Source organism: Leptonychotes weddellii, chromosome 1 (genome assembly GCF_054177405.1).
Source record: "Leptonychotes weddellii isolate Sample4059 chromosome 1, ASM5417740v2, whole genome shotgun sequence".
NCBI lineage: Eukaryota > Metazoa > Chordata > Mammalia > Carnivora > Phocidae > Leptonychotes > Leptonychotes weddellii.
Genome location: NC_138369.1, coordinates 92,425,707 through 92,438,007, shown reverse-complemented (window position 1 = coordinate 92,438,007; position 12,301 = coordinate 92,425,707). Strand labels below are relative to the sequence as shown.

General features: G+C 41.1%; 1 long non-coding RNA gene across 1 annotated transcript; it reads left to right on the top strand.

The window, feature by feature from the left end:
* The first annotated feature begins 582 nt into the window (after window positions 1-582).
* On the top strand, window positions 583-1,391 carry LOC145717164 (uncharacterized). The gene is made up of 3 exons (XR_014140217.1): window positions 583-718; window positions 1,035-1,062; window positions 1,177-1,391. It is a non-coding gene; the product is annotated as an uncharacterized LOC145717164 (long non-coding RNA).
* The last annotated feature ends 10,910 nt before the right edge of the window (window positions 1,392-12,301 follow it).

Below are 12,301 nucleotides of genomic sequence, written 5' to 3'. Positions count from 1 at the left end.
ATCCACCTTGCTTTACCATAACAAATCTTATTTAAGGTGATGCAACCAGGTAGTGGAAGGCTTGGATTAGATTTTGGAGGAGGGGACAACTCTTTGTTATACATTGATTGGGTTATGCAGCTCCTTCTCTTCTTTACAATTTTAAGTGTTTATTATGTAGATATTGTTGAATACTGGCCATCTTGTCCCATCCTAACTGCATAATATTAACACAATTTGCCTTGGATATCTATTAAGCTGGCATTATTGGTGATGTTGGCTGCCTATTATGTGTACCCCCCCCCCTTCCTGCACAAGGAATGGGGTAAGGAATTACCTATTACTCTCGATATCCAGAAAAGGAGGAAATGGCAGATGCTTGCTTTTGCAGCAGCTAGGATAAAAGCATATAAGATTGACACTGCCAGTCAGACACTCTCAACCAGTAAATCCACTCTGGAGTGAGTGATGCAAAGATGCAGGGACAAAGGAGATTTTGTCCTGGTACAAATAGCAGAGACAACAGTTCCAGGGTCAGCGCTGGCAATGGTGCCCAATGGCAGAAAATGTCCAAGACGGGGGGGGGGGGGGGCGGCAATATCTGGCATCCTGCAGCTGTGGCCATAATGGCCATCCCAATGTTTCCTGAGGAGTAACTTTAGCTGTGTTCCTGGTGTTCAGGCTTTTTGGGTTCCTGCTTGTTTTCTGAGCCTAATATTCCAAATTTGCTGCAAACTCTGTGAGTACCCAACAAGCTTTTTGAGAAATTCCTTTTGGATTTAACTTATCCAGAGTCAGTTTTGGTTAGTTTCAAGGAGGAACTTTGATAGTTAAATGGCTTGAAGAGAGAAACTTTGGCTTTCTGGGTCTGGAAATACCCAGTGCACATGCTTGTTTTGGTGCAGATTTCACTCACTAGTAGGGAAATGTATTGAGGGCCAGCTAAATTTCTCAACAGCTGTTAAGTGCTTGCTGTCCATTCTAACCTCTCCAGAATTTTCTGTATACAATCAGCAAAATATTACAAGTGAAATCTCTCTCTCTTTCTTTTTCAGCTGGTGGACTCAGTTCTTCCTCCTTTATGTAAGTTTTCCAAAGGCTTTGCTATAAACAATGCATCATGTAAAGATCTAAAGAAATTTGCTCATTTGCTGTTATGTTCATAAAAATCTCTGTCCCACCATTGTTCTTTCCAAGTGGCAAGAGCACTGGACCAGAAGTCTGGAGAACATACTTCCTAGTCCTTGTTCTTTTCCCAATTGACTGGTCACCTTCGTCAATGACGTCATCTTTCTGGGCATCAGTTGCCCATGTGTAAAATGTGGGAAGGAAACCTCAGAAAGGTGGGCTGTATCGCTTCTTCTTCAATTACTTCTTGCTTCACAGAATCTGATTTCATAAGAAAATATTCTAACAGGAAAAAAATTGCCCTATTCTCCCCAACCCCTCAACATAAGCATCATTATCCATCCCTTGATAAAACAGAAGGAGAAAAAGGGGACAATAAAAGCAGAAAAAGGAAAGAAAAAAAACCTTTTTTCATTTTGATAGAAGTTCACGAAATATAGCAACTCAGTTTCAATTTTCTGGAGCTCTGCACAATTAGTTAATCTTAATTATTGCCTAGAGAAACCTAACATGCATAATTCCAGTTGTTTAAAGAATTCCATTCATTAAAATAAAGGAGTAGGGCATAGGTAGAGTGATATTTTTATGAAGCACTAGACTTGTAATTTTCCAACATCTGTAGGGAGTTAAAAAACAATCACTATGATCATTTCAGTTACTCTGAAGCCAGCAATATGAGTAATCCTTAGACGTTTTATGGGTCCTACAAAATCATCAAATAGATTTTCAAAAACTGTTTGCAGTAAGAACCACACCTCTTTTTTTCTGGGCATGGAAAAATCATGTAAAATAGATTCTCAATGAAGCCAGCATTTTAAGTAACAGACACAGAGTTTATTTTTAGAGACTGGGTTGCCATTAGTCCATAGTTGGACACTTTCTAGTCTGACTTAAACACACAAGAAACACCTTCCTGATCATTTATAGAGCAAGGTCTTGTCTCCACCCTATATAAAGTATGAAATATAAAGGTTCTAATAATAGGGATACACCTGATAAATGCATTGATGGGTGCTTTCTCTTTCGACACAATTAAACTGCCCTAAGCAGTACCTAGTTAATGAGGTCTTAAATTGTCAGAAATAAATAGGTGCACTCTGCCTTAACTTCCACATGAGGCAATAGCAGACACTGCTCCTTTCAGCTACTTACATTTATTTTGGACCCTCTGCCTATCTAGTCAAGGTCCCCTAAGTGAGACTGGTCAGGGGCCTCCAGCTGCACGTCTCACCCCTAAGAAGCCTGCTACCGCACCACATGAGCCTGCTTTATTGGAAGCTGACACCGTACTAACAAAGAAAGCTGGCAAGCATCTGTAATTGGGCAGTTTAAGCTTGGGAATATTAGGAAAAGACACTTAGTTCTGCATTACCCTTGAGCATTTTTAGAAGGTGTGAGGTACTTCTGCTTCTAATTAAAACCAGAGGAAACCCTGAAGGAAGGCCAGCCTCACATGGAACAAAGGGGATGTGTATTTTGACAGGCTTTTTCCCTGATAGTCACTTCATCTCTATCCCGACTTTTCAAATTTCTGTAGTAGGGGAAAGGCACTCTCATTCAACTTTTCCAAACTAAGACTAAAATGACCGTGTGCCTAGGAAAGACGGTATGATGATTTAAATTCATATTAAGGTACACATGACTGACATCAGATTATTTCTGAAGGCTGGCTGGGATAAGAAGAAAAGAGTATTTCGATACTAAGAGTGTAAAAAAAAATTGGAAGTTGGCCAGGAAACATAATTCATCCACAAAGAAACATAAGGAAGCAGGTATTTAGGAGGGAGTTGTGAGCTAGCTTGATGCTTACCCACTAGGCTTACAGAGAAGCTGCAAGGTGACTTTTGTTTTAATGGGGAACCTTTGGTCAGGCCTGACTTGATGTCCAAAAAGTATGTCACGTAAATGTTGCCAATAGAAATCCCAGGCAGACTTTTTGTTTATTGCCTGTCTCCTCCTCTGTTATGTGAATTTCTTGGGGGTAAGGAGTATTACTGTTCTATTCACCACTAGATCCCCAGCACCTGAAAAGTGTCTGGTATGTGGGAAGGACTCAATAAATATTTGTTTTAGGAAGGAAGGAGCAGAGGCCTATTGAGACCACCCAGTGACAGGATATCTGGGGCATGTGGTCTTCGGTAGTCCAATGAGCATGTAGCTATCTATGTTCAAGAAGTCTGTCTGTGGTATAAACAAATGAATTTATAACATACCCAAGGGAATGTGGTTATAAGATAGCTGGCACAGCATTCTCTTGGCAAGGTCTATCTCGCTATGTTCACTCACCCCAAGGCTCCCTCTGGCCTCTACCTTACCTCCCACTGCATAGTCCTTCCCTCTTGGAGCACCTAGATGTGTTTGCATCACCCATCATGCTACCCTTTGACTTTATGTTGATTGCTGGTCCTTAACTGAGGTCCCACGTTTATTCCTGGAATTCACCACTGGTCTTTAGACACCAAGTCTGCACAAATCCAGTGACTCTCCAGGTGTTTCAGATTGAGCAGCAAACTTTCATTCTTAAGTATGCTCCCAATCTGGCCACTGCCCAACCGTGTCAAGTCCCATGTTCACGGTGTGGTATAAATCTGAGGGTGAGATTAAGTCTTTAGAGGAGGGAACTAATGGGTCCACCTTCAAGGAGCTAGCAACAGGAGAGACTGAGGAAAGGGGAAGAGGATAGAAAGAAAGGAGTTCCATGGAACCTGGGAGCATGGAAAGGGCGATGGGAGAAAAAACTCTATATACTTTAAAATCTGGCTCTGGATTTGTCCTGTCCCAAATGCTGACTGTACCAGCCTGTAAAACATTTAGAGAGATGCACAACTGTGCAAACAAAGCAAATTGCAAACCAGTTTTAGTAATTTCTCAATGAAGGGATTACCCTGTAATTCTCTGTGAACCTCCTATTTTGCAAGCCCAAAGGGAAAATAATTTGTTCTAGACATGTCTATTATTGCTTGTCCCACCCTCAGCTAGTTGGAAGGGAAACTGCCCTTGCCTTCAAGTTCCTGCTGAGCATGCACAACCATGCTCACTGGCCTCGTCCATAAAATATGGTCAAAATAGTATCTGCCTCCCAAGTTGTTATCGGGATTAAATGAATCATGTCTAGAGTGTTTAGGAGATTGTCTGGCACATAGTAAGTATCCCTTAAATGTCAGCAGGGATACTGACTGTGATGGTAAGAGATGACAGTGATGATGTTTACAATAATGTTAACACATCACTAGGTATGACTGATTGGACAAGACATACTCCTAGCCAAAAGCTACCAATCAAGAAGCTGCATGTTGTTTTCTGATTTCTGTGGCTGGTTTCAAACGGTGAGCTAGACCAATCAGAGCTTTTCTCGGAGAACCAACCAATAGTGACCGATAAAGGTCATGGATGGTGTGGCCCCAGTGTGGCAGTGGGAAGGTTAAAATCGGAAGGAGAAAGTAATTGAAAGAAAGGTGAGTGAAAATAGGCATCGTAAGAAATGCACAGAGAAGCAGAAACACTTACAGAGAGAAAGAGAATGCAAACCCAGAGTGATCAGCACGCGGCCTGCCTTTTAATTCTGTTGCTCTCACTACTGGTTTCTTAAATGTTCTCCTAGATTCCAACCCTCACTCCGGACTTTTAGTTTTAAATCCATTTGGGTTTGTGTGGTTTTTATGTTTCATAAGCCCAAGGAATCCTAACTGGATTTTAAAAATACTTTTTATAGTATAATTAGTCATACTACAAAAAATGAGTCAGACATTATCTGGCTACAAGACTTCCTTTCAACTGTGGTTTACAAATTTTACAGCATACCAATCATTACAAACACTGATTAACAGATTCAGCTGTTTATGCACATTGGAATTTCTATGGATAGTCCCTCCCATGTAATTCCATCCTCATGTCCATTACAAAGAGATAGTGATGTTAGTGATCTGAACCCAGGACTGAAGTGGCAGAGGCATGTCAGGCAGTGCAAACTCAGATGTCTACAGGGGACACTAATGCATAAACTGGGTAAAATTTAATACAGAGTGGTAGGAATTCTGCCAACTGAAAAAGCATGCCATCCTGTGACTCTCTGGGCCCCTTCCCAAGAAGAGAATTTCTCCTCAGATCAGTCTTCTGTTGGCGGATGGAAATGTGTTTCTAATACAAAAACTGGAAATCCAAAATTTAAAAACTTGAATCTTCTGATTTTTAAATGTTGGAAACTAATTTAATTTTTAAAAACAGACATGGCCCAAAGGAAATGTGTCTGCAGACCCAACTTTATCTGAGGCTGCCAGTTTGTACCCTCTGATGTAATGGGATGAGAAATACACTCTCGTAAGGAACTGGATGCCTCACAACTTATCATATTTCCTAACTCCCCAGCTGGCTATGTGGTTACACCGTAAAAAGACAAGAAAGGGGAGACTTTATTTTGAGATGTTTTGCCAGAGGGAAATGAAAAAAAGTACATCAACATTTGTCTAAAAGATTCGAGAACAAGTTAACATAATTATCATCAAATTATGGATCCTGGTAATAATGCATATATAATAATGCAATAATGCCTTTTGTATTGCAATAAAACCATGTTATGTCTCCTAACATAGTTGTATGTCATTTTTCAATTGTCTTTTCCATCACGTACATTTCAACAACAATGTCTAGGAAATCACAGTACGTGGGTAATTTTTAAACTTTTTTTCCTGTTCCTAACAGATTCATATTAAACCCTAGGCTTTTAGAGTTATATTTAAACATACTCTTTGTCTATGGTAAGAAAGTAACTTAAGTAATATATACACATTTTTTAATTTCCCTAGAATGATGATCTCTAGGTTTTTAAAAAAAATTTTCCAGATTAACCTAATTAATTGCAATAGAATATACATTTTGAAATGCAGAGTATATAAAACATAATACAAGGCATGGCTTTCAGATTATAATTCAGTCATAGTCTTCTCAGTGTATGCTCCAACTGTCCTCTTATTTTCAAAAAACTATATGAACACTCTATGAAATGTAAATTTTTGTATTCTGTCTTTTGCTCTAAATTCTTCAAATTTAAAGCCAAGTGGTTACAATGGAGAGATTAACTTCCTTCCACATCCTCTCTCTTAAAACCTTTGTATCTAATGCTGAAGACAAAAGATGTAAGAGAATCAGTTACTGGTATTTAAAAACTCTAGACCTCGGGGCGCCTGGGTGGCTCAGTTGGTTAAGCAACTGCCTTCGGCTCAGGTCATGATCCTGGAGTCCCGGGATCGAGTCCCGCATCGGGCTCCCTGCTCAGCAGGGTGTCTGCTTCTCCCTCTGACCCTCCTCCCTCTCATGCTCTCTGTCTCTCATTCTCTCTCTCGCAAATAAATAAAATCTTAAAAAAAAAAAAAAATTTAAAAACTCTAGACCTCATATGCAAAAGTACTCACTACTTCCAGTGTTAACCCCAATATGTAAAGAGCTTAGAAGAGCTTCCAATGTTAACACCAACTTAGAAGAGTTTACTACTGTGCTTGAAGAAGAGAAAATTGAACAAACAGAAAATTAGCAACTGTTCTTAGACCTATTAGAGGCCTCAGGTTGTAGGGCAAACCACCCCCCGGAAATCTGGGAGAGACAGGTGGTGACAGGCAGAATAACAGCTACCCAAAGAAGTCCACATCCTAATCCCTGGAACCTGTGAATATGTTATTTTACACAGCAAAGGGAAATTAAGGTAGCAGATGGAACTATGGTCAATAATCAACTAATACGGGGCGCCTGGGTGGCTCAGTCGTTAAGCGTCTGCCTTCGGCTCGGGTCATGATGGTCCCAGGGTGCTGGGATCGAGCCCCGCATCGGGCTCCCTGCTCCGCGGGAAGCCTGCTTCTCCCTCTCCCACTCCCCCTGCTTGTGTTCCCTCTCTCGCTGTGTCTCTCTCTGTCAAATAAATAAAATCTTTAAAAAAAAAAAAAGTCTGTCTCTTCCTCTCCTTCTGCCCCTACCCCTACCTCGTGCTCTCTCCCACATTCTCTCTCTCATTCTTTCTCTAAACAAACAAACAAACAAAAAACACACACCCAGAGCATTCTCCATAAGAAAGGCTTATCCCTTAAGTTTACCCCATGTGAAGTATAAACTGTATTGTTTCTTGCGGGTAGAGTAGTCCCTCCCTTACCGACGAGGATACTTTCCAAGAACCCCAGTGGATGCCTGAAATTGCGGATAGTACCGAACGCCACATACAGTTTTATTCTCTCCACATACATACCCATGATAAAGTCTAATTTATAAATTAGGCACAGTAAGACATTAACAACCATAACTAATAATGAAACAGTTATAACAATATGCTGTAATAAAAGCTATGTGAACATGGTCTTTCTCTCCAAATATCTTATTGTGCTTTACTCACCATTCTTCTTGTGATGATGTGAGATGATCAAATGCCTACGTGAGATGAAGAGAGGTGAGCGGCGCAGGCAGTGCGACGGAGCGTTAGGCTGCAACTGACCTTCTGCTGATTCGTCAGGAGAATCACCTGTTTTCGGAGAGTGATGCCGGTAACTGAAACTGCCCATGGCGAAACCGCAGGTAAAGGGGGCCTTCTTGTGAACAGTTCAGGAAAGTACGGGTTTAGGTGAACAGTTCATAAAGGGTGTTGGGGGACGTCTGGGAGGCTCAGTCATTAAGCGTCTGCCTTTGGCTCAGGTCATGATCCCGGGGTCCTGGGATCGAGCCCCGAATTGGGCTCCTTGCACATTGGGCTCCCTACTCAGCCAGGAGCCTGCTTCTCCCTCTCCCACTCCCCCTGCTTGTGTTCCCTCTCTAGCTGTCTCTCTCTGTCTGTCAAATAAGTAAATAAAATCTTTAAAAAAAATTAAAAAATTAAAGGGTGTTGGGATCAGCAGCATTGGCATCATCTGGAAACCTGTTAGACCTACCGAATGAGGACAAAGGGAGAGGGAGAAGGAGAGGGAGAGAGCAAGGGGGTGGGGGGAGGCAGACATCTGTGATTTTTTTTTTCCAGACATTTGGGTTTTGGTAAGTCTTCTAGGAGATTCTGATGCAGAGGAGATTTCACACAAAAGGGCGCAAGAGGGGCACCTGGGTGGCTCAGTCGGTTAACCCTCCGACTCTTGATTTTGGCTCAGGTCATGATCTCCGGCTCATGTGATCAAGCCCCGCTTCAGATTCTGTGCTCTGTGGGGAGTCTGCTTTAGATTCTCTCTCCCTCTGCCCCTCCCCCCTGCATTCTCTCTTTCCAAATTAAATAAATAAATGTTAAAAAAAAAAAAAAAAGAGGGCATAAGATAGATCTCTTGCATCAACACAGGCTCTCTTGGGACGTGAGGGCATCTAGACATGTCTCTGCTTCCTCAGGGGGCATGTGAAAAATGCTGCTGAGAACCAGAAGACCTGGAATAGCCCTGCCACATGGTTGAGGATAAATGCCAGGAACTAAATGTCCAAGCAACTCCCTAGACCAGGTTTGGTGGGGGGGGGGGGGGGCATGGCTGAGACTCAAGGGGTTGACATCATCTGAAACAGTCAAGGAGGAGCCAAGGCAGCAACTTGGTGGATCAACCAGCCAGTTCTACAAAGACCCAGCACTCAGGGAGGGTAAGGTGAGCTTCCTATGAGGTAGAAGGGAAAGAGGCAAACAGAGCTTAGAAGATGTCAAAAGAGAGTATACACCCTCTAAATATTTGTATGAAATGAGACTGTTTTCAGTGCTTAATTTGGAAAGTAAAGTTATCCCCAAACCATTTTCCTACCCAGTGAACTTAGAAGTTACAGATAAATTTAAAAAGAAGACAAAACTAACAATTTTGCAAATCTGTACAGAGTGGAAATATTTCAATGCAACTAACTTGTCCATTTTATTATTTGATTATTTAGAAAATATTTGAGAATTAAAGATGATTATTTCAGATGTCTTTTGTCAAAAAGCCTCTAAGATGTGATTGTGATGGAAACATGGTATTGAAATAGAGATACTGCAGTGATGAATTACAACCACTTGAGGGCAGTAAAAGCACATTTGTCTGTATAGTACATCTGATTTAATTACAACTTTAAAATTAAACACTTGGCCAGAATGGCTTTCTGTATGTCTACTTTGGTCTAGAGTTATAATCCCCCACCTCCAAAGTTCAGATGCCCAGGGAGTTTCCCTCATGTAAGTAGAACAACAACAAAGATATTTTAAATGTACACATTCTTTTTGTTTGTTTGTTTTATTAGCTCTATTTTTGCTGTGGCTTATAATATAATTGTGAAACATTGCCCAATTAAGTCACAAGTTCAATTTCTTCACCTCAAATCATCCTTTAGGTTCATGTAAGTGTATCGTAATGTCCGTCCATGTATGTGGGCATGCATGTTTGTGCAAGTGTGTATGTTTACTCAACAGAAGGTTGAGTAAATAAATATAGTTGTAAGCATTACAGTGAACAAACAGAATTCTTTGGGGGTATGTTCATAAAGTGCCTTTATTCTTTCCCATCACTGCCCTGCAAACCCTCTATGTTGGTATGCTTCTTTTTCATCACCACTTAGATTAACACCTTGGGCAAGTCCCATGATTTCTCAGATGTTAAAAGAGATTTTCGAGTTACTTTTATCTCCTCCCTCCAATTATCTAATTTCAGTGATTCAGATGTGCATCTTGTATAATACTTAATATTCCAAACTTAAACTTCTCCCTTCATGTTGTCTGCTTCCCACTGGAAAGCCTGCCCTGGGGAGAGGTGATGGGGTAGTCACAAACATTCAGATCTATTTCCTTATCTACGCCTCATTTCCACTCATCTTTTTTTTTTAAGATTTTATTTATTTATTTGACAGAGAAAGATAACAAGAGAGGGAATGCAAGCACAGGGAGCTGGGGAAGGAGAAGCAGGCTCCCCACTGAGCAGGGAGCCTGATGCAGGGTTTGATCCCAGGATGCTGGGATCATGACCTGAGCCGAAGGCAGACACTTAACGACAGACCCACCCAGGCACCCCCTCATTTCCACTCATCTTTCCATTCCCAAGGTAGCCTCTGACTCCTAGAGGGTTGGAAGAGAGGTAAAAAGCAGGAGATGTCTTCTTTCATTTATAGCTCTGTAATCTGACACTGTTTATCTCCACCTGTGGCAGAAGTTTAAATCTACCTATTTCTCTTGAAGCAACTTTTGGGAGCTTTTGGGAACTGAGTGATTATACTACTGGAACTGCCAGCTTCGTGGGTGTGAGACCTGTGTAGCTCTCCAGACCACATGCTTAGAGAAGCCTTGTGCTTGGTTTAATGCTCTGTCATTACCACTTTAAAATTTTTAATAATTTTTAAACAAGAGACCGTGCATTTTCATTTTTCACTGGAACCCAAAAGTTACAAAGCTAGTATTGACGGAGTCCCTCCAAACTGCTGATCTGTTGCAAGGTAGTGGCCTCTCCTTTAACTGACAATTTCTAATCTCCCCTCAGCCTCTCTCTAGTCAGATTATATCCCCAGCAGAAACCCCCTTGGGCAGAATCCCATGAATAAAGACCCCAAGCCAATGCCTTATGTGGGTTCTTTTGCTCCAGAAAAGCAAGCACTTTTTGGGAGTACAGCTATTATAAATCTCTCTGCTAGTGCTACAAACTATCTCAGCCAACCTCTCCCTGGAGATTTCTTTTCAGGCATGAGTCAGATGGTTCTATTGTGTTCCTAAGCAACGGTGATCCTATCTAGGCCCTCGGTATACTCCAGAAAGCCCCTCTTCCTCCAGATAATTGTCAACATACTAATTGTTCCTCTAACACCCTGGCTTTTTGGACCTCCATTCTTTGATACTGCTGAGGTGGGTGGGACGCTCAGAGTCAATACTTCATATTTTAGCCCCTCCTATGCAGGTTCTGGATAGAGTGTTCAGCCTTGCTTTGGAAATTACAAGTTCCTGCCTTCTGCTGTTTTGTTCTCAGACTTTCTGCTGAGGGAGCTCAGCAGAAACAGAGACAGAAAAAATGCCAATAAAATGCCCAGCCACATCATTTATAATGACGACATTTTACTCAAAATTGGAGATTTTGAAACTATTTATCTGAAAAACATTTTAAATAGTCCTAACTCAGTAAAAATATTAATGGCTTCATCAGTAGGAGAGAAGAAATATTCAACAAATATTTTGAGCATCTCCTTTGTGTAGGGACCAGTAATAAGTTCTCCTGATAAGCAAATTATTAAGACAGCCCCACAGTCCTGGGGAGCCCACAGTTAGAAACTGAGTAACACAAGTAGACAATTTTCCAAAGTTAGAGGAGTGATAATAAAGTTTTTTCATAGGTTTTGTGTATGTTTCCTGAGTTTGCAGGTGAGAGTGGGGCTGTGGAACTTCTTCCCTGAAGCTTCGTGATTGGTAGATTGCTTTTAAGATCCCCTTAAATAGATCCACCTCTCATCTCTCAGTCTCTGGCTCTACTGTATATATAAGATGAAATCACAACTGATGTACATTCTGACATGAGTTTGATTCTACCCATAAATTATTTTATGTCTATCCAAAACTCAACTCTGTGGCAAGGCTTTGCACAGGGCATCTTGAATTTTTTTCTATCTCATTGCTATGATGAACCAATATGAGAGCCTTTAGACAAGTCTTTTTTAGTTTCTCCTTCAGTGTAGGAGAAGCAGTCCATAATGAGAGGTAGATGGGTACCATTAAAGGACAGAGAAGGAATCCAGTAGCAACATTCTTAGTGATGTTGGATGTCTTGACTTGGAAATCTATTGTCTTTTTGCCCCATTGGAGAGTTCCTTGTATGATTAACGAAATTTTATTAAATCTCTTCGGTTGTGGATCCCTTTGGGAACGATAGGGACATTTACAGCTTCACCAAGTAAAAATACTCCCAGATTAATTGACAAAAACAAACAAAAAAGACCTCCACCCTTCAATGGGGTGGGGAAATTTCAGGTTGGATTTCCTGAGCATAGCAATTATAATGTGGTTTTTAACTTGGAAAACATTGTCCAGATTTTGTCTTTCTGGTACTAAAGACAGAAAATCAATGCATACTGATTATAGGTTTTGGTGGCTTTTCTAGATGGCCTGACTTGCTGGGTGATATTTTTCTCAGGGGAAGGAGTCACATTTTGTGTAAACATCCTCTGCCATAGTAAAGCCAAATTGTGCCCTCTGACTGGCTCCGGCATGTTTCCTCCTTAAAGCACTGAATTCATCATGCATCACTCTCAGCACAAGGGA